Raw genomic sequence first — 20,336 nt, 5'->3', positions numbered from 1 at the left:
ACTTCACTGGCTTCCGATCAGGTACCGCATACAGTTCAAGCTTCTCCTACTAACCTACAAATGCACTCAATCTGCTGCCCCCCCCCCCCCCCCCGTACCTCTCTACCCTTATCTCCCCGTAAGCTCCTACCCGAAACCTCCGCTCACAGGACAAATCCCTCCTCTCTGACCCCTTCTCCACCATCGCCAACTCCAGGCTCCGCCCTTTCTGCCTTGCCTCTCCCTATGCTAGGAATAAACTTCCTCAGCCCATATGCCAAGCCCCCTCCCTGCCCATCTTCAAATCCTTACTCAAAGCCCATCTCTTCAATGTCACCTTCGGCACCTAACCATTTCAACTCTACCCAGGAATCTAGACTGCCCAAATTTGTCTGTCCGCACATACTGTCCATTAGACTGTAAGTTCCTTTGAGCAGGGACTGTCCTTCTTTGTTAACTGTATAGCGCTGCATAACCCTAGTAGCGCTTTAGAAATGTTAAATAGTAGTAGTAGTAGTAGTAGAAATAGAAACTGAAATGCAAGTTATTGGAGATGCACAGTTTCTAAAGCTGACATATTACAATTAATAAATTCAGAAAAAAATACTTTTTTCTACCTTTATGTCTGAGTATTGCTGTGGTCCCAGTATCTCTTTTCTGCTGTTCTGTTTTTTCTTACGCTCTTTCCAAGGTCTCCTCTCTTTTTGACATTTCTCTCTATTCATTGTCCTCTGCATCCCTATCCATCCAGTCCAGTATCTCCCCTGTGTGTCCCTGTCCCTATCTTCTCCTTACATTCAACAACTGCCCTCTCGGTGTCCCTATCGTCCCTCCATATTCAGCATGTCGCTTTTGTGTCCCTATCCCTAAGTACATAAGCATTGCCTACTGGGACATCAAGCCCAGTATCCTGTTTCCAACACTGGCCAATCCAGGTCACAAGTACCTAGCAAGATCCCAGAAGGGTAAAACAAATTTTATGCTGTTTATCCTAGAAATAAGCAGTGGATTTTTCCAAGTTTATCTTAATAATGGCTTATTGACTTTTCTTTTACAAAATTATCAAACCCTGCTAAGCTAACTGCTTTTACCACATTCTTTGGCAATGAACTCCAGAGTTTAATTAAACATTGAATGAAGAAATATTTCTCTGGTTTGTTTAAAATTTACTACTTAGTAATTTCTTTGTATGCCCCGTAGTCCTATATTTTTGGAAGCAGTAAACAAGCAATTCACATCTACCTGTTCCCTTTTCTTTTGTCCAGCATCACTTCTCTGTGATTCTGTCCCTATGCTCCCTCCATGCCTAGCATCTCTTCTGTGTCCCTGTCCCAGCCTCATGTCCAGCTTCTCCCCTCTCTCTTCCCTTCCCATAACCCCCCCCCCCCCCAATGGTCCAGAATCTGTGTGTGTGTGTGTGTGTGTGTGTGTGTGTGTGTGTGTGTGTGTGTGTGTGTGTGTGTGTGTGTCTTTCTCTCTGTTGGTCCAGTGTTTTTCCTCCTCTCCCTGGCCCAGCCTCTATCTTTCTCTCTCTATCCCCAGTACAGCATCTCTCTCCCCCTCCCCTTTGCTCCAGGTCTCTCTCTCTCTTTTTTTCTGCTTCCCCCACCCAGGTCCATCATCTCGCCTCCTCCCTTCCCCAGTCTCTCTCTCTCTCTCTCTCTCTCTCTCTCTCTCTCTATATATATATATATATATATATATATATATATATATATATTCCCTCTGCTTCCTCTCTCTCCCCTAGGTCCAACATCTCTCCCCCTTCCCTTCCCTTTCCTTTGCTCTGAGTCTCTCTCTCTTCTCCCTCTGCTTCCCGCCACCCTGCTCCAGCATCTCTTCCCCTCCCCCCTTTGTGGGTTCAGCATTTCTCTTAAACCCTCCCCCCTTGCAGGTCTTGCATCTCTCTACCCCCCAACCCCTACAGTCCTCAAAATGCACAGTGGGCTGCCAGCAGAGGCAGCAATCAAAAGAGCCTGCCAAGATCTTTCCTCTGTCCCATCCTGCCTCTTTGATGCAGCAGAGGAAAGGCCCTGGTGAAGCCAGGCAGAGACAGCCTGCTTTGATCGCTGCCTCTGCTGACAACCCGCTGGGGGTTGGGGGTTAGAGAGAAGCCAGACCCCCAAGGGGGGAGGGTTAGAGAGATACCAGATTTGCAGGAGGGCAGAGAAAAGGAGAGATGCCAGACTTTCAGGAGGAGGGATCAATCTCAGACAGCTCCTACCATTGGGTGACTCTGGGCATTTTGCCAGGCTCACGCAATGGTAGCTAGACCCCTGCTTCTCAGTAAACCCCTCCTCCCCAATGACACTGGAGTCTGGACACTTACTGGTTCTACTGGCTCTCTCTAAAGCCCTGTGCAGAGCTCTGTTTTCCCTAACCCTATGACTAGTGCAGCCTTCCCATTGGGTGAGTCCAGAGGGCTAAACTCTGAAAAATATTGACATTCTAGCCAACCTTCTAGCTGTGAGACAATTTACAAATCTATAGAATTCTAGAGAAAAACAGACAGTTGACAATCCTAGCTTCTTCAGTCCTGGGCACATCTGACAGGGCCCCAGATATATACTTAGTTTGCATATGCCTTAATTCAGCACTGCAGCACTGGGGAAATCCTAAAATTAACAGAAAAGCTGTATGATATGAATAAGCCTTTAAAAAGTCCCTGATTAGATAGAGGCTGTCTGTTACCGCAAACCTGTACACAGCCCTCTTGTCTCTTTTTGAGTTCAGTCTTCCTAAGGCTGCCAAAGTAGTTCCAGCCTTTTAGATCTTCAATGACTGACCCACTCAGATATGTCTGCCTCTCAGACCTCTGCTTTTATTTGAATCTAGTTCTTCCTGTGGTGTGGGCCACCAAAGACAGCTTTACCTCTTTGAATTTCTGCCTTTCCCTAGTACCACACTAATACAGCTGAAAAGGGGGGGAGGAGAGAGAGACATTGAGGGAGGTTATAGATCATCTGCCTATCAAAATACTTAAACCTGCCAGCTGGAGACTAATCTTTGAGGTGACAGTTTAAAAATGCTGCAGGAATTTGTTGCATAATTCCATGCCAGAGGGTCTAAAACTCACAGCCAGCCTCTATTCCCAAGATGGAGCATAAAAAGGAAATACAGAGCCTGCAGACTGCTTTCAAAGCCTGAACCTGCTATCAGAATAATGTTTTGTTCCTTTGATTCTTTATGTTGTAATGTTAATGTGAAGTTGCTATCATAGCCTCTGTTGTCATCTATCTGAAAGTGCTCTAGTTGATGTCTGACAGTATATGAACAAATACTTTTTGAGTTTTCCACTATCCTGGTTTAACTGTCTTGTATATAGACCCACCATAGTCTCCCATATATCCCTTACATAAAAATACTGATATAGCAACTCTTAGCATTTCAACTGTTAGTAAGCCACCCTAACCAAACTGGGGAGTACTTGGAGAGGTAACACACTTGGAAGCTGTGAATAGTCACATAAATCCAAACCAAACTATAAATATGGAATCTTCTAAAATAGAAAGAATGAGTCAGAATGGAATCAGGTTAAAGGAAGATTTGATTTTCCAAGTAACTCTGAATCAAATTTGCTGATCTGAACATGGATTTAAGCCAAGTGAAAGAAGGTTTGCATTTGGCAAGAAACAAAAGAACATGCTAAGTGATTTAATTCAAGGAGAAAAATACAAGCCAGTTTTGGATTTCTGAATCACTATCCTGATGCTATGGTGCCTACAGTACTGCTGTCAAATGATAGAACCAGGACCTACAAAAATCACAGTGCATCAGGATGTAAGCTACTTCAAAATCCAGGATTGACCAAAAGTTTCTTTCTTTGAATAGGGTTACTTGGTAGCACAGTTTTTAATACTGTCCTTCTAAAATGATAGAGCCTAAGCCCCTTACTATTCTATTTGCAAGTTTGTTATCTATGAGTTGCCTATAAAAAATGCTAAACAATGGACATGTCCATAAGGTCTGTAAATGTCTTAATGCCTCCTGTAATGTTGCTGTGTATACCTTCTTTTTCCTCTGATATTGTGTAGAAGCTGTTAAGTGATGCACTTTGGACTGAAGGAGCTAATGACATCTTCCAAGCAGACAGCTACCCCTGTTCTGAAGTACACTCAAAGGAGAACACTCTTCCTCCCACTATGAGATCTTCTATGAAACCTCCATACTGTACCCCCTGCTCCTAGTCCAGTAATACCTCTGGTGCCAACTGCAGTAAAACTATTTTTCAGGAGTTGGCAATGCTTGTTGTTACTTTCAAAAGGTTAAGATGGAAACTTGGCTTCAATATTTATATGAAAAGTCACCAGATGGAAAAACATCTCCCAGACCACTAGGGTCTTACTCATCAGTGAAAAGCATTAAAAAAACACAGTAAATCAGAAAATGAAAAATCCACAAGGAAACTTCAGAAACAGCAGCAAAGTGTCCAGTAATGGAATATTTGTGTTATTAGCACCACGAAGCAAACATGAAATGCTGCCATCCATCCTACCTCCACCCACAATATCACTCATCCAACCCTGAGAGTCTTTCCATACTTTTTACAACTGAATTTCATCAGACAGCCATAGCAATATAGTTGATGACAGCAAATAAATACCAAAATAATCCATCTGGTCTGTCCAGTAAACTGGTTAGGGTGATAACTACTGCACTGTTCAGGTTCCCTTCCCACTCCCTCAAACACCTCTTCTTGGCTTCCGTCTTCTTGCCAGTAAGGGAATTTCTGTGTTTCTCACATGCCTTGTTGAATTCCATTGCCATTTTCAGCTCCACCACCTTCTCCGAGAATGCATTCCAGACATCTACCACTAGGAATGTCACAAGTCGCAAACACGCCCTGAGAGATACACCCCCAAGTGCTCCTCTTGTGCTCCCACCCAACTCATCTGCATGACATCATCAAGGGAAGCCAATGAGTGAGGCACAATTTTGGCACCCTGGCTTCCCTTGCATCCTGTGTAGCCTCACAAGCTGCACATAACTAGCCACAGCTCTGTCCACTACCCTCTCTGTAAGAAATGTTTCCTAATGTGGCTTCTGAATCTCCCTCTTTACAGTTCCATATCATGTCCCCTATTTCTACAGCGTCCCTTTCTTTGAAAAGGGTTCTGTCCATGTGAATTGTGTTTAAACCTTTTTATCATAGTAACAGTAGATGATGGCAGATAAAGATGTGTACAGTCCATCCAGTCTGCCCAACAAGATGCCCTATGTAATAAGTTTTTTTCTTAATAGTGTAATGAAAAAGGATGATTTTGATTATGATGTGATACTTCATATGTATATCTGATCTTCATTTGTCCTTGCCATTTTCAGGGCCCACCAGCACTGTCCTTTTTCAAAATTTCTAAAGTTGTCAAAGTCCCTGAAAAGCTCCACTCCAGCACACCCACATCTATTCAACCACAATCAGGGCACAGACCTTAGACATCTTGCCTGGCACTGACTTTGCTTCCCAATTAGCGGTGTTGCTACCTAATCTCCTCTAAGTTTCTTTGGATCCATTCCTTCCAATCAGGATTCCTTAGTGTTTATCCCACGCATTTTTGAATTTTGTTGCCGTTTTCATCACCACTTTTGGTGGGAGTGCATTCCAGGTACCTACCACCTTCTCAGTGAAGAAATACTTCCTGACATTATTCCTGAGTCAGCCCCCTTTTAATCTCAATTCATGTCCTCTAGTTCTACCACCTTCCTGTCTCTGAAAAATGTTTTTCTGCAAATTTACACCTTTCAAATATTTGTGTATTATTAACATGTTTGCAATACAAAACAAAGTTATGCCCCGTCTAAGATCAGATGCAATCTAGGTAATGCTATATTAGAATTTTATTTTTGAGGTTTAATTACACTTTGAGGACAGCGTTTGTGGTGTTATACAGTCAGCCGCTAGGCGGTTTCTTTTTTCCTGCGCTGCTATATTAGATCTAAAAATCATACTATTGCTATTATATCCACGGATCTCACCAAATTTGACAGCAAGGGTTTTGGAGTTTATCCTCTCCCTGTGCTGTGTAAATGATATCGAGTCAAGTGCGCAAAATTATCTGTGAGTTGTTAAAATATATGATTTTGCTAATTGAGTCAAAAACAATTTCAACTTCAAAGACTTATGGTTTAACTTTCTTTTGCACTCTCTGCATTACTATCAAGCCTTAGAGAAAGAACTATAATGAGATTAACTCAGATGATTTACAACGCAACAGCAAGTACAAAACTATTATTTAACCATCCTTTTTCTTCTATGTATCCATCTGAATGGAACTAGAATTGCTTGCTAATCACCTAAGTTAGGTGTTATCTCTTACTAAATTGCTTCCTTGTTTACATGACTCTTGATGTTAAGATCACATACAGTGCTGATGACACTTTATCAATAAGACACAAATACAGTAGTGATCAGCTAAATGGTATTTTACTGCTTAATTCATCCTTAATAGCAGGGCTTACAAAACTATGCAGGTTACAACATGGCAGTTCTGTTCTCTTTATTATATTTTTCAGCGCTGTTACTTAGAGTATCGTACTCGTACTAAAATTAACATGGATACAGCGCTCACCAAACTTGTGTAGCATGGTGCTTGAGTTTTCTTACCAGAGAATATTACATGATTTTAGAGACAGATGTTATGATGTCACAATCACTTCCTCTGATAGCAATATTTATAATATTATAACTTTTCTCCAACGTGCTGCTTATTAACACTGCAGTGCATATCAAAATCAAAAGAGGGATATCTGAGAACTGGGTCTCTTTCTTTCTGTATACCTCCATCTGAATGGAGCTAGAATTGTATGCTAAACATCTTAATCTGACATTATATATTACTTAATTGAATGATATGATGTCTAGAATTCTTGCTTAATATTGTTCACATGGCTTTTGGTGTCAAGATAACATAAAGTGATAGTGACACCTTATCAATAAGATCAAATACTTTAATGTTAAACTAAATGGTATTTTACTGTTTAAGTATCTTTGACAGCAGTGCCTACAACACTACACAATCTGCAAAGTGGTGTTTTTGTCATTCTATTCTTATCTCTCTCACACTATTACTTAGGATCTCGTATTTTCCTTATTCACCTACCTACAATCTCTGATATCAAATATGATCAAAAGACATATTAACCACCAATGTTACTGTTTTACATATTATTATGCTCTTTTTCCAATGGTGGGAGTCTCATAGGTGTAACATTCTTTCTCTCACCTTAATATGTGCTTATCATCCTTTTTCATTACACTTGTGCTTATGTTATTGTTATCTTTGCACAAGATTAGCATCATTACATGTTCAAACTATTTTATCTCACAATTACATTCAGAACTGTCTTATAATATCTGCTTGTTATACTACTATCATGTTTCATCACTATCATGTTGCCCAATGATCCTTCTGTAACACTAAATGTCTATTCTCTAATATATTTCCACTATTCATGATGTATTGTAAGCCACATTGAGCCTGCAAAGAGGTGGGAAATGTGGGATACAAATGCAATAAATAAATAAATAAATAAACAATTATTAAATAATGCTTGTTCTTTCTCTACAAGTCAAGGAGTTTACATCAGACTAAGTCGTCGAGAATATTACATAAATAATTTCTATGGTAATTAAAATAATTTCTTTTAATGTAAAGGGTCTAAAAAATCCTATTAAGAAAAAAAATCCTGAACTATATCACCAAATTAAACCCTGATATAATTATGCTACAAGAAACCCATCTATCAGATACTGAAGCTAATAAGATTTCCATAAAAAATGTCCTTCCTCCTATCTTTTCATCAGCAATAGGGAACAAAAATGGTGTCATGACTTTAATAAAAAAAAAACATAAGGATTTGGTAATACTCTCCCATAAAAATGATAACATGGACAGATGGACTAACATTAATATAAAAATATACAACAAAATAATATCGTTAGTTAACATTTACGCACCAAATTTAGATTCACCTGAATTTTTTCTGTCCCTAGCAGATATGTTAGCAGCTGTAGGTGACACACCTTGTATTATAGGGGGTGACTTTAATCTCATATTAAACTCCTCTATTGATAGAAAATCTACATATACTTCAGGGGCGTAGCCAGACACACAATTTTGGGTGGGCCTGGGCCCAAGATGGGTGGGCAGAAGAACCTCCCTGTCCCACAAGTGATTTGGTCTCTTCCTCTCTCGCCTGCATGCCATAGGGTCTCTCAAACATCCCCCCTCCCCCGCATACCATTTAAATAGCAGATTTTCACCAGCAGTGAGCAGCAACTAATACACACTGCTCATGTTGGCCCCACAGCCTTCCCACTGATGCAACTTCCTGTTTCCGCATAGGCAGGAATACGTCAAAGGGAAGGCTGTGGGGCTGGTGCGAGCAGTATGTATCAGTCACTTTTTGCTGCAGGTGAAGATCTGCTATTTACAAGGTATGCAGGAGGGACAGTTGTTGGGAGTTTTCGGCTGGTGGAGCATGGGGATCCCTGCCAGTCACATTATAAGTGTGCTGCTACTGGGTGGGCCTGAGCCCGAAGTGGGTGGGCCAGGGCCCACTCGGGCCCACCCTTGGCTACGCCACTGATATACTTATAAACCACCTAAAGCAACGCAAAATCTTCTCGATTTAATATCACAATTTAAACTTTGTAATATATGGAGAGCAACACACATGACTGAACAGGATTATACCTTTTATTCTAATCCCCATAATTCATACTCCAGAATAGATTACTTTTTAATATCGACATCTTTGATTCCTGACGTCCTTAAAACTGACATTGGTAATATCTTATTATCTGATCACGCACATATTACACTACAGCTCAACATAACCCAAACACCAACAAATAAACCTTGCTGGAGATTCAATTCCACATTATTAACTAATCCTAGTTTTATAGAAAATATCTAATATAATAAAACGCACCCTCAACGTTCTGAGGACAACGTTCTGTGAAGCCATGAAGCCATCTGACGTCACTCCCAGGCTGAAGGGTTCGTGGATTCGTGGTGTGAAGCCTTCAAGCCAGCCAGCCAGCCGTCTCTGCCCCGCCCTCGCGTCAAACGTCATGACGTCGAGGGCGGAAAAAAAAAAATCCGGCAGCGAAGCGTCAGGGAAGGAGGCGGCGCTCCCGACGTCTAGACTTCCCTTCGCTGTGTTCCGCCTTCTTCTGACGTCAAGGATGACGTCAAAAGAAGGCGGAACACAGCGAAGGGAAAGCTAGACGTCGGGAGCGCCGCCTCCTTCCCTGACGCTTCGCTGCCGGAACCGCCACGGAGGTAAATTAAAAAAAAAAAAAAAAAAAGGGATGCATGGATGCGAAGATGGGGGGGAGAAGAGGGCGGGCCAGGCTGGGACATGGGAGAGAGAGGAGCATGGATGCGAGGGGGGGTCATGGAAGGGAGAGAGGGGACTTGCTGGAAAAGGATGAATGGAGGCGGCAGGGGACAGAGGAATATGGATGGGCATGGATTGGGAGGGCAGGCCTCAGGGAGAGAGGGGAATTGCTGGAAAGGGATGAATGGAGGGGGCAGGGGACAGAGGAGCATGGATGGGCATGGATTGGGAGGGCAGGACTCAGGGAGAGAGGGAAATTGCTGGATAGGGATGAATAGAGGGGACAGATGGGCATGGATGGATATGGATTGCAGGGCAGGCCTCAGGGAGAGAGGGGAATTGCTGGATAGGGATGAATGGAGGGGCCAGGTGACAGAGGAGCATGGATGGGCATGGATTGGAAGGGCAGGACTCAGGGAGAGGGGAATTGCTGGATAGGGATGAATGGAGGGGACAGATGGGCATGGATGGATATGGATTGCAGGGCAGGCCTCAGGGAGAGAGGGAAATTGCTGGATAGGGATGAATGGAGGGGCCAGGTGACAGAGGAGCATGGATGGGCATGGATTGGGAAGGGCAGGACTCAGGGAGAGGGGAATTGCTGGATAGGGATGAATGGAGGGGCCAGGTGACAGAGGAGCATGGATGGGCATGGATTGGAAGGGCAGGGCTCAGGGAGAGAGGGGAATTGCTGGATAGGGATGAATGGAGGGGACAGGTGACAGAGGAGCATGGATGGGCATTGATTGGGAGGGCAGGGCTCAGGGAGAGAGGGGAATTGCTGGAAAAGGATGAATGGAGGGGGCAGGGGACAGATGGCCATGGATTGGGAGGGCAGGGCTCACACTCTCTCTCATATACAATGTCTTTCTGACTCTCACTCTCACACACTCGCTTGGTCTCATACACTCACTCTCACAGAGAATCTGTGTCTCACACACACTCTCTCTCTCGCCCACACACACACACTCTCTCTCACACTGTGTCTCACATACACACTTGCACACACTCTCATTCTCACACACACTCTCTCTCACAAACACACTCACACCCAGACTCACTCTCTCTCTCACACACTCACACTTTCACTCTGACTCTCAAACAGTCACTCTCACATACACTCTCCCAAACATACACACTCCGAGGAAAACCTTGCTAGCGCCCGTTTCATTTGTGTCAGAAACGGGCCTTTTTTTACTAGTCTCTAATAAGATGCATGAATATCTTAGCTTCAACTTGCCAAGTCATACATCTTGGTATAATTTTTGGGATGCTTTTAAGGCATTTATCAGAGGGGAAATATTATCATTTACAACCTCTAGAAATAAAGAATTAAACAAAGAAATATTGGAATTAGAAAATACAATAAAATCTTTAGAACTAGCACATATAAGTGATACTAACAATATATTTATACTAGAAAAACTTAAAGCATCCAAACTCAAATATAATACTCTACTAGGAACTAAAGCTAGCAAGGATATTTTCAACAACAATGCATTATACTACTATGAAGGCAATAACGTAGGACACCTTCTAGCCAATTATCTGAAAGCCCGTAAAGAGAAAAGCATCATCTCTTTAATCAAAGATGAGAACAATGTCCCCTTAACAAATAATATAAACATAGCAAATAGATTTCAATCTTTCTATAAAGATTTATATACTTCAGACATTGATGTTGAGTCATTAAATTATGATTTTTTTAGAAAAATTAGATCATCCCACTGTTTCAGAAGAAGATAATGAGATGTTCTCAAAAAAGATCACAGTTAATGAGATTAATGTTGCTATTCAAAGCATGGCGATTAAAAAGGCACCTGGACCAGAAGGATTACCGATTGAATTGTATGCAGCGTTTAAATCCATATTATCTCCAATTTTATGTGATTATTTCAACTACATGATAGAAAGTGGTAACATCAAGGGTTCTTTCACTGAAGCCAACATTATAGTATTACTGAAACCTGATAAGGATCCCAGTTTAGTGCAAAATTATAGCCCACTATCTTTAATAAACTTAGACGCCAAAATATTTGCCAAAATTCTTGCAGAGAGACTACAACATTTTTTTACCTAAAATCATACACCCAGATCAAACTGGTTTTATGTATGGGAGATCTTCTTCAGATAACACAAGAATTTTCTCTAATATATTAATACATGGTCAAGAAACCTCAGATCCTTTGGTTGCAATAGGACTAGATGCTGAAAAAGCTTTTGATCGTATAGAATGGCCATATCTGTTCAAAGTACTGAAATGGTATGGTTTATCTGAAGACTCAATTAATATAATAAAGGTCTTGTATACTTCACCAACTACATATATTCAAATTAATGATGTAATTTCTAAACCTTTCACACCAACAAGAGGCACTAGACAGGGTTGCCCCTTATCACCATTATTATTTGATTTAGCTCTAGAACCATTACTAATAGCTATTCGTCAACATCCCCTTATACACGGTGCTAAAATAGGTCAACAAAATATTAAATTAGCAGCATACGTGGACAACGTTCTATTAGTCACTTCTCCCTTCTCAATACCTCACATCCTGTGTTTAATCTCTAAATTTTCTGAAATATCTGGCTATAAATTAAACACCACAAAACTGAACTTCTGCTTATAAACTGTGTACATCTGAAACATGTTATTAAACAATATAATTTTCAATGGAATGAAAATCAAATTAAGTACCTGGGAGTTCTTTTCAGCCCCACTATTGAAGACACTCTTAAATATAACTCTGATAATATAATTAAAATCACTGAAATATTAACTCAATAGTGGTCCCCTTTAAGGCTTAACTGGTGGGGTAGACTAGAAACTATAAAAATGATGATAATGCCAAAAATTAATTACATTCTTAGTATGCTTCCTGTATTACTAAATCCTTCAATATATAAGAAAGTTGAAACTAAATTAATACTACTACTACTACTATTTAACATTTCTAAAGCACTACCAGGGTTGCGCAGCGCTGTACAATTAACAAAGAAGGACAGTCCCTGCTCAAAGGAGCTTACAATGTAAAGGACAAAAAGTGCAGTCAATCAAGATTGAGGCAGTCTAGATTTCCTGGATAGAGGTACAATGGTTAGGTGCCGAAAGCGACATTGAAGAGGTGGGCTTTGAGCAAGGATTTGAAGATGGGTAGGGAGGGGGCTTGGCGTAAGGGCTCAGGGAGTTTATTCCAAGCATAGGGTGAGGCGAGGCAGAAAGGGTGGAGTCTGGAGTTGGCGGTGGTGGAGAAGGGTACTGAGAGGAGGGATTTGTCCTGTGAGCGGAAGTTACGGGTAGGAGCGTAAGGGGGGATGAGGGTAGAGGGTAGTGAGGGGCTGCAGATTGAGTGCATTTGTAGGTTAGTAGGAGAAGCTTGAGCTGTATGTGGTACCTGATCGGAAGCCAGTGAAGTGACTTGAGGAGAGGGGTGATATGAGCATATCGGTCTAGGCGGAAGATAAGACACGCAGCAGAGTTCTGAACGAATAGAAGGGGGGATAGATGGTTAAGTGGGAGGCCAGTGAGGAGTAGGTTGCAGTAGTCAAGGCGAGAGGTAATGAGAGAGTGGATGAGAGTTTGGGTGGTGTGCTCAGAGAGGAAAGGGCGAATTTTGCTGATGTTATAGAGAAAGAAGCGACAGGTCTTGGCTGTCTGCTGGATATGGGCAGAGAAGGAGAGGGAGGAGTCGAAGATGACTCTGAGGTTGCAGGCAGATGAGACGGGGAGGATGAGGGTGTTATCGACTGAAATAGAGAGTGGAGGGAGAGGAGAAGTGGGTTTGGGTGGAAAGACAATGAGCTCGGTCTTGGCCAATTTTTAAGGAGTAATAAAACACCTAGAATTTCTGTTAACAAATTGAAAGCTTGCTCACTAAAAGGAGGTGTCAATTTCCCTAGTTTCTATGAATACCACATATCCTTTCTTTTAAAACAAAACTCAGCTTTTACGTATGATAAGGAACAACACAACACTTCATCATGGTTCCATCTTGAACTACTAAAGCAACCAGATACACCAACACATTTCTTTCCCTGGTCTCAACAGACTAAAATCTCTTCCATAGGCCCAACTGTTTGGGGAGGCTAAAGGGGGTGGGGTTATGAGTGGGGCCAGGGGTGGAGCTTAAATCCATAATTGTCTAATAACACACAGAAAAAAATAAATAAATAAAAAAGTCACAATTAATACCTTTTATTAAATTTAGATATTAGATATGTATCATATGTGAAAGAATAAAGTGGTTGCTCAAAGCATATTCTAACCACAATCGCTCAACTGCAAAACACTATGCACAACTTTGTGCAAAAACACACTCAGAACCTTACTGTACCATAAATATTACACTGGGCAGAACCTATTACACCAATATACCACCCATACGGAAAATGCAGACCGTCAACAATATGAAACAAGGGATCATATCATCACAATTCTCATGTAGTGCCGCAAAACACCCTAATTCATGTTTAATGTGGGATAAAATGCCATAAATAAGTAAACGAATATAAACTTTTAATGTTGAGCACCTGATTCTCAAAGTGGACATATTCCAAACACTATAATGAAAATAAAATGATCTTTTCTACCTTTGTTGTCTGGTTGTCTGATTCTGCTGCTGTCTGTTCTCAGTGCAGGTCAGGAAGTCATCCTCGTTAAATATCTCCCTGGCAACCCAGCCAACCACCCCCCACCCCCCCTGCTCTCCCAGCAGTAAGGTAAACAAACCATAAACCAATTTCTACAATTGGTTACACAAGGCTAGAGGGCTTTCACTGCAGCTCCTGCTGTGAGGATGGAGGTAAATCAACAATTTAAACCTCTCAGAGCACAGCAGGGGAGGCTTAGCCTGTCCAAGCCTCTTATACCGGGCGCCTATGATCTCTTCCAATGTTTTAAAACTCTTAAAACAGTTTTCAAAGAACTTGATTCAGTTCTCACACACCCCTTAACACATTCCATATACATTCCAATTTGGAATAATCCAAAGTTCAAAATTAACAATTCTTGTATTAATTGGACTGCTTGGAAAAGGGCTGGCATTTGGTCCCTCACTGATGTCATAAAAGATCACTCTTATTTTATTTTATTTTTATTTTATTTATTGCATTTGTATCCTACGTTTTCCCACCTCTTTGCAGGCTTAATGTGGCTTACAATGTATCGTTATTGGTAGATAGTAGATTAGGAGATAACAGTTATTATTATACAGTGTAACCAGGTACCTTCAATCTTAAGGACTTTTATTCCATGCAGGTTTCTAATACACAGTTCCAACAGCAGCATAGCACATACCAGGATTCAATACAGGCTTACAGGCTTCAGTCTGGGCTCTTTATCCAGGGCACAATAAACAGTAATTCAATTCCCCAGACAAACAGTTCTTTCAGTTCATCATCACAGTTCAGTCACCAAGCAGCATTTTCTACCTTCTATCCTCTTTACCTTCAGGAGAGTTCAATATTTTAGGGACTCCTTCTACCCAAGGGTTTTCCCCTGCTTCAGCATCACAGTGAATTCAATACTTTTGGGACTTCCTCTCACCCAAGGAATTTCACCTGCTTCAGTACTTTAGGGACCTCCCTGCCCAAGGGTTTTCAGCCTGCAAATACTTTAGGGACCTGTGCGTTAGTTTATATTTTAGGCCTTTACAACTGGGGAAGTGCAGATTAAGGAATGTGAGGGATGACCTTTTAACGTTCCTGGGTGGTAGGTCTATCAGATCTGACATGTAGGCTGGGGCATTTCCGTGAAAGATTTTATGAACTAGAGAACACACCTTGAACATGATGCGTTCTTTAAGTGGAAGCCAGTGTAGTTTCTCCCTCAGGGGCTTAGCACTTTCATATTTTGTTTTTCCTTATATGAGTCTAGCTGCAGTGTTCTGGGCGGTTTGCAGTCTCTTGATGATTTGTTCTTTGCAGCCAGCGTAGAGTGCATTGCAGTAATCTAAGCACTATTGATTGTACCAGGTTGCGGAAGATGGTCCTTGGGAAAAAAGGTCTTATCCTTTCTAGTTTCCACATTGAGTAGAACATCTTTTTAGTTGTATTTTTCACGTGACTTTCAAGTGTAAGATGTCGATCGATGTAACTCCAAGAATTTTCAGAGTGTCCGATACTGGAAGGATAGTTTTGGTGTGTTTATGGTGGTGAATTTGCTTGTGTTATGTTGTGAGGTGAGTATAAGGCATTGTGTTTTTTCAGCATTAAGTTTCAGCTGAAATGCATCCGCCCATGAATGCATGATGTGGAACCTTGATTGATGTCATTGGTAATTTCCATTAAATCTTGTTTAAACGGGATGTAGATCGTTACATCATCTGCATATATGTATGTATTGAGGTTTTGATTAGATAATAATTTGGCCAAGGGTGTCATCATTAGGTTGAAGAGAGTCGGCGAGAGGGGGGATCCTTGGGGAACTCCACATTCAGGTGTCCATGTGTCTGAGGTGGTCGAGTTAGATATCACTTGGTAAGATCGTGTGGTGAGGAAGCCTTTGAACCACTTGAGGACGTTGCTTCCTATTCCGAAGTATTCAAGGATGTGTAGTAATATTCCATGATCAACCAAATCGAAAGCGCTGGACATATCAAATTGTAGAAGAAGTATGTTGTATCCAGTTGCGATCAATTGTTTAAAATTGGTCATGAGAGTAACTAATACTGTTTCGGTGCTGTGGTCAGACTGGAATCCTGATTGGGAGTTGTGCAGTATGGAGAATTTATTTAAGTAGTCAGTGAGTTGATTGGTCACCATTCCTTCCGTTAATTTGGTTATCAGAGGAATAGATGCTACTGGACGGTAGTTGGTTAAGTCGCTTGTGCTTTTTTTTGCATCTTTGGGTATAGGGGAGAGTAAAATATTTCCTTTATCCTTTGGGAAGAGTCCGTTTTGTAGCATGTAGTTCGGGTGCTCCGTGAGGTCTGCTATGAATTGTTGAGGAGTAGACTTTATTAGGTTGTTAGGACATATGTCTAATTTGCAATGAGACTTGGCGAACCTTTTGAGCTTTTGGGAGATGATGTCCTCTGAAAGCGTCTCAAAGTTGGTCCAGGTTCTGTCCGCTGGGTATTCACCAAGGTTTGGGTCTAGACAATCAAGGAGTTCTGCGTAGTTTATGGTATTGCCAGGTATCAGGAGACGTAGTTTTGTGATTTTCTCATTGAAGTATTTCGCGAGATTGTTTGCTGCTGGTTTATCTGTGCTGTTAGAAGTTACCGGTGTAGTATCTAGTATTTTGTTCACTAGCTGGAAGAGTTTGTGTGTGTCCTTATAGTCTGGTCCAATTTTAGTTTTATAATATAGTCTTTTAGTTTGTCTTGTGGTGTATTTATATTTTCTTTGTAATTGCTTCCAGGCGATGAATGTGGAGTCGTCTTTCTTTTTATTCCATGCTCGTTCTAGCCTTCTAACTTGCGTTTTTAGCTTTTTCAGTTCTTCGTTGAACCATGGTATTGAGTTCTTTCTGTGTGAGGTTCTGGTTTGAAGTGCTGCTATGTTATCTGTTTCTACATCTATTGTCCCATTCTTCGAGAAATTGGTTTGTATCTGTCTTTGTAGACCATCCGTTATCATAGAACTGTTGCCAGAATGTTAAAGGATCTATTTTTCCTCTCGTGGTGTAAGTAGTTCATTCTTGTTTGTGGGTTGATTCTTTCATTCGCCATATGAGGGAGAAGTTTGCTATATAGTGGTTGGACCACGGTATGGGTGTCCATTTTATATCCGTTAGTGTCAAATTTAAGTCAGGGGCAAATTTGTGTGTGATGATATCTAGTGCATGTCCTTTAATATGGGTTTGCTGTATAGTTGGTCTATGGAAATCCCATAGTTGAAGGAATTCTTTGCATTCTTGGGCATTTGTTGAGGTAGGATCTTCAAGGTGTAGGTTAATATCTCCTACTATAAGTAGGTTTCAGGTAGAGACACATAAGTTCGATATGAAGTCCATAAAGTGTATTTGGCAGTCTTGCCAATTACCTGGCGGTCTGTAGAGCAGGACTATGTTAAGGTGTTCCATTAGGTTTGGGTGGCTGATTCTAACTGAGGCAATTTTGAGTTGGGGCAGAATGGATTCGGCTACGGTTGTAATGGAGAACTGGGATCTGTAGATTATGGCTATTCCTCCTCCTCTTTTTCCATTCCTTGTCCAGTGGGCGATTTTGTAGCCTCATGGGCATAGATCTAAAATTATGGGGTCTTTAAGGTCATGGATCCAGGTTTCAGTAATAAATAAGAGATCAAGCTTGTCTGTTGTGATCTAGTCTGTTATTGTTGTTGTTTTATTAACTACCGATCTAGCGTTTACATAGCCTAGTTGAATTGCTTGGTAGGGGTCGGTCTGGGACGGGGAGGTGTTGATTTTTATTAGTTGTCTATTTTCTTGGTATTTGGTTTTATTGTGTCCTTTCTTCCCTTTCTGTTGGTTGTTTCTGTGCTTGGTTGCTTTTCCTTTTAATTGGTTATTATTTTTTTGTCCTGTTGTACTGGCTTCCCTTTTTCCCAATTATATATAAAATTTGGCCTCACAAACTCTCAATACTATAAATGGATCCAACTCAAACACTGTGTAACTAATACATTAGATATAAGTAAATTAACTACTGAGTTCCCCACTTGCTGGAAACTTTGTAAGTCGTTTATGTCTTCCAAAAACGTTGCATCTAAATGGTACAAAATACTTCAATTAGCTAAATTTAGCTCACCAACTAGTACCATGCAATCATGGGAACATGAGCTAAACGCCCAACTAAATGAAAAAGCATGGGAAAAATTTTGGTTCAAAACTACTCATACCACCAAATAAGCGTCAATTTCCCAATCCATGTTTTACCTGGCACACAGGGCTCTATGGACTCCAGCTAAACTCGCCAAATTGAATACGACAAAAACAAAAAATAATATGAATAAATGTTGGACATGTGAAAAGGATGTTGGAAATCTCAAACTGTCACGATTGTGACTGTTTTCCTTGGCTGTGCTCGCCTCGCCCTCTGGTGGCCAGAGCCGGTGGCTGCCGTGGACTGTTTTGCTGTCTCCCTATATATTCCAAACTTTCTTTCCGGTCTGGTCCAGATATTCTAGCCCTCCAGACTTGGTTTGAAGTTTGGCAGCTAGCCTCACCCTTAGCTGCCTTGAGATTGCTGCAGCTGAGCCTCAGCTGCTGATGGGCTTTATTAACCACCTGGAAACTTTCTGCTTTGCCTTTGCAACGCCATAGGTCCAGGTTGGTGTTTGTGCAGTTAGCACTTCTGCCCTGTCTTGCCTTGTTTCTTAGTTAGTGTTCCTAGTCTGTGTTTCGTGCTGTTTGAGTCTCCTGAATCCTGTCTTGAATCCAGCCCTGATTGCTCCTTCCCTGTCTGCTTTTGGCTTCCTTTCCCTTTCTTTGTGTACCTTGTATCCTGCCTGTTTGAGACCCTGTATCTTCTATCCTATTCTAGCCAAGCTTGTGTTTGTATCCCTGTCTGTTTGAGACCCTGTATCTTGAACCCTGTCTAGTCTAGCTTGTTTCTCCCCACTCAGTCCAGTAAGTCCTGCCGGCTGCCTGCACCTAGGGGCTCAAGCCCTAGGGAACGGCGGTCAAGCACAGGTGAAGTCCTGTTCCTGTCACGCTAGTTCCTGAATCCTGCTTGTGTTTCCTGATTCTGGTCCCTGCCAAGCCAAGTCCATTCTGGTTCTGCTTATTCCTGCCTAGCCTGCCTACAGCTGCTACTCCAGTCCTGTTGGTCCAGTCCTGGTTGGAGGGTTTTGCCTGCTGCTGCCGCTTCTCATCAGCAGCCCAAGGGCTCACGATTCCAGTCTACCCTTGAAAGCCTGACACAAATATATTATTTATTCTTGTTCATTTATTCAAGATTATTGGAACTCTGTATGGAACACAGTATCATCTACCTTGAATATCCAAGATGTTTTAACATATAATATAGTCATATTGGGATCCCTATTGGTACAATTGCCACTAGACAAATATCAAGCACAACTATTAGACATACTGTTACATCAAGCCTTAAGAACACTTTTCTTTTGTTGGAAAGACCTTACCAAAGTAACATATTTAACTTGGTGGAATTCTGTGTGTATATTAGCTAAATATGAATATGCTGCGGATAAAAAATAAAACTCACTTGTTAAATATAATAAAATATGGACTCCTTTACTAGATCAACTACATAATAACCTATCTCAGAGTTGAATTTATGTATTACTCCTGTGACGATCATGACTTGTTATAGCAATAATTCTTGTAAAATCTTAATCTGAACATGTATGCTGATGCTTTGTTATTGTTAATCTGTTATGCTGGCTAATTGCTTTTATTTTAGCTATTTGTTATTGTCTACAAAACACAATAAAAAATATTGGAACTAAAAAAAAACAATTCTGACGTTGTCAAAGCCCCTGAAAAGCTCCACTCCAGCCCACCCACATCTATTCAACCACAATCAGGGCACAGACCTTAGAAATCTTGCCCAGCACTGACTTTGCTTCCCAATTAGCGGTGTTGCTACCTAATCTCCTCTAAGTTTCTTTGGATCCATTCCTTCCAATCAGGATTCCTTTGTGTTTATGCCATGCATTTTTGAATTCCGTTGCCGTTTTCATCTCCATCACTTTTGGTGGGAGTGCATTCCAGGTACCTACCACCTTCTCAGTGAAGAAATACTTCTTGACATTATTCCTGAGTCGGCCCCCTTTTAATCTCAATTCATGTCCTCTAGTTCTACCACCTTCCCGTCTCTGAAAAATGTAATGACTTGTACAGGGGCATCAACACTTCCTTTCTTCTGCTGGGTATACCCCTCTCTATGCAGCCTAGCTGTCACGGTTGTGCCCATGTTTCGTGCTCTCCTTCTTCTCGCCACCTGGTGGCCAGACCTGGTGGCTGCTATGGACTGTCTGGTTACTGTCACCCGTTCCAGATTTCAGCCCAGTCCGGTCCGGATCTTCCGGGCTGCCAGACTTGCTTGCTTTGGTTGAACCTACACAGCACCCGTAGTTGCCTGGTGATT

The sequence above is a fragment of the Microcaecilia unicolor genome, chromosome 7, assembly GCF_901765095.1.
Source record: "Microcaecilia unicolor chromosome 7, aMicUni1.1, whole genome shotgun sequence".
In the NCBI taxonomy this organism is placed as follows: domain Eukaryota; kingdom Metazoa; phylum Chordata; class Amphibia; order Gymnophiona; family Siphonopidae; genus Microcaecilia; species Microcaecilia unicolor.
This window is presented reverse-complemented; position numbering follows the sequence as displayed.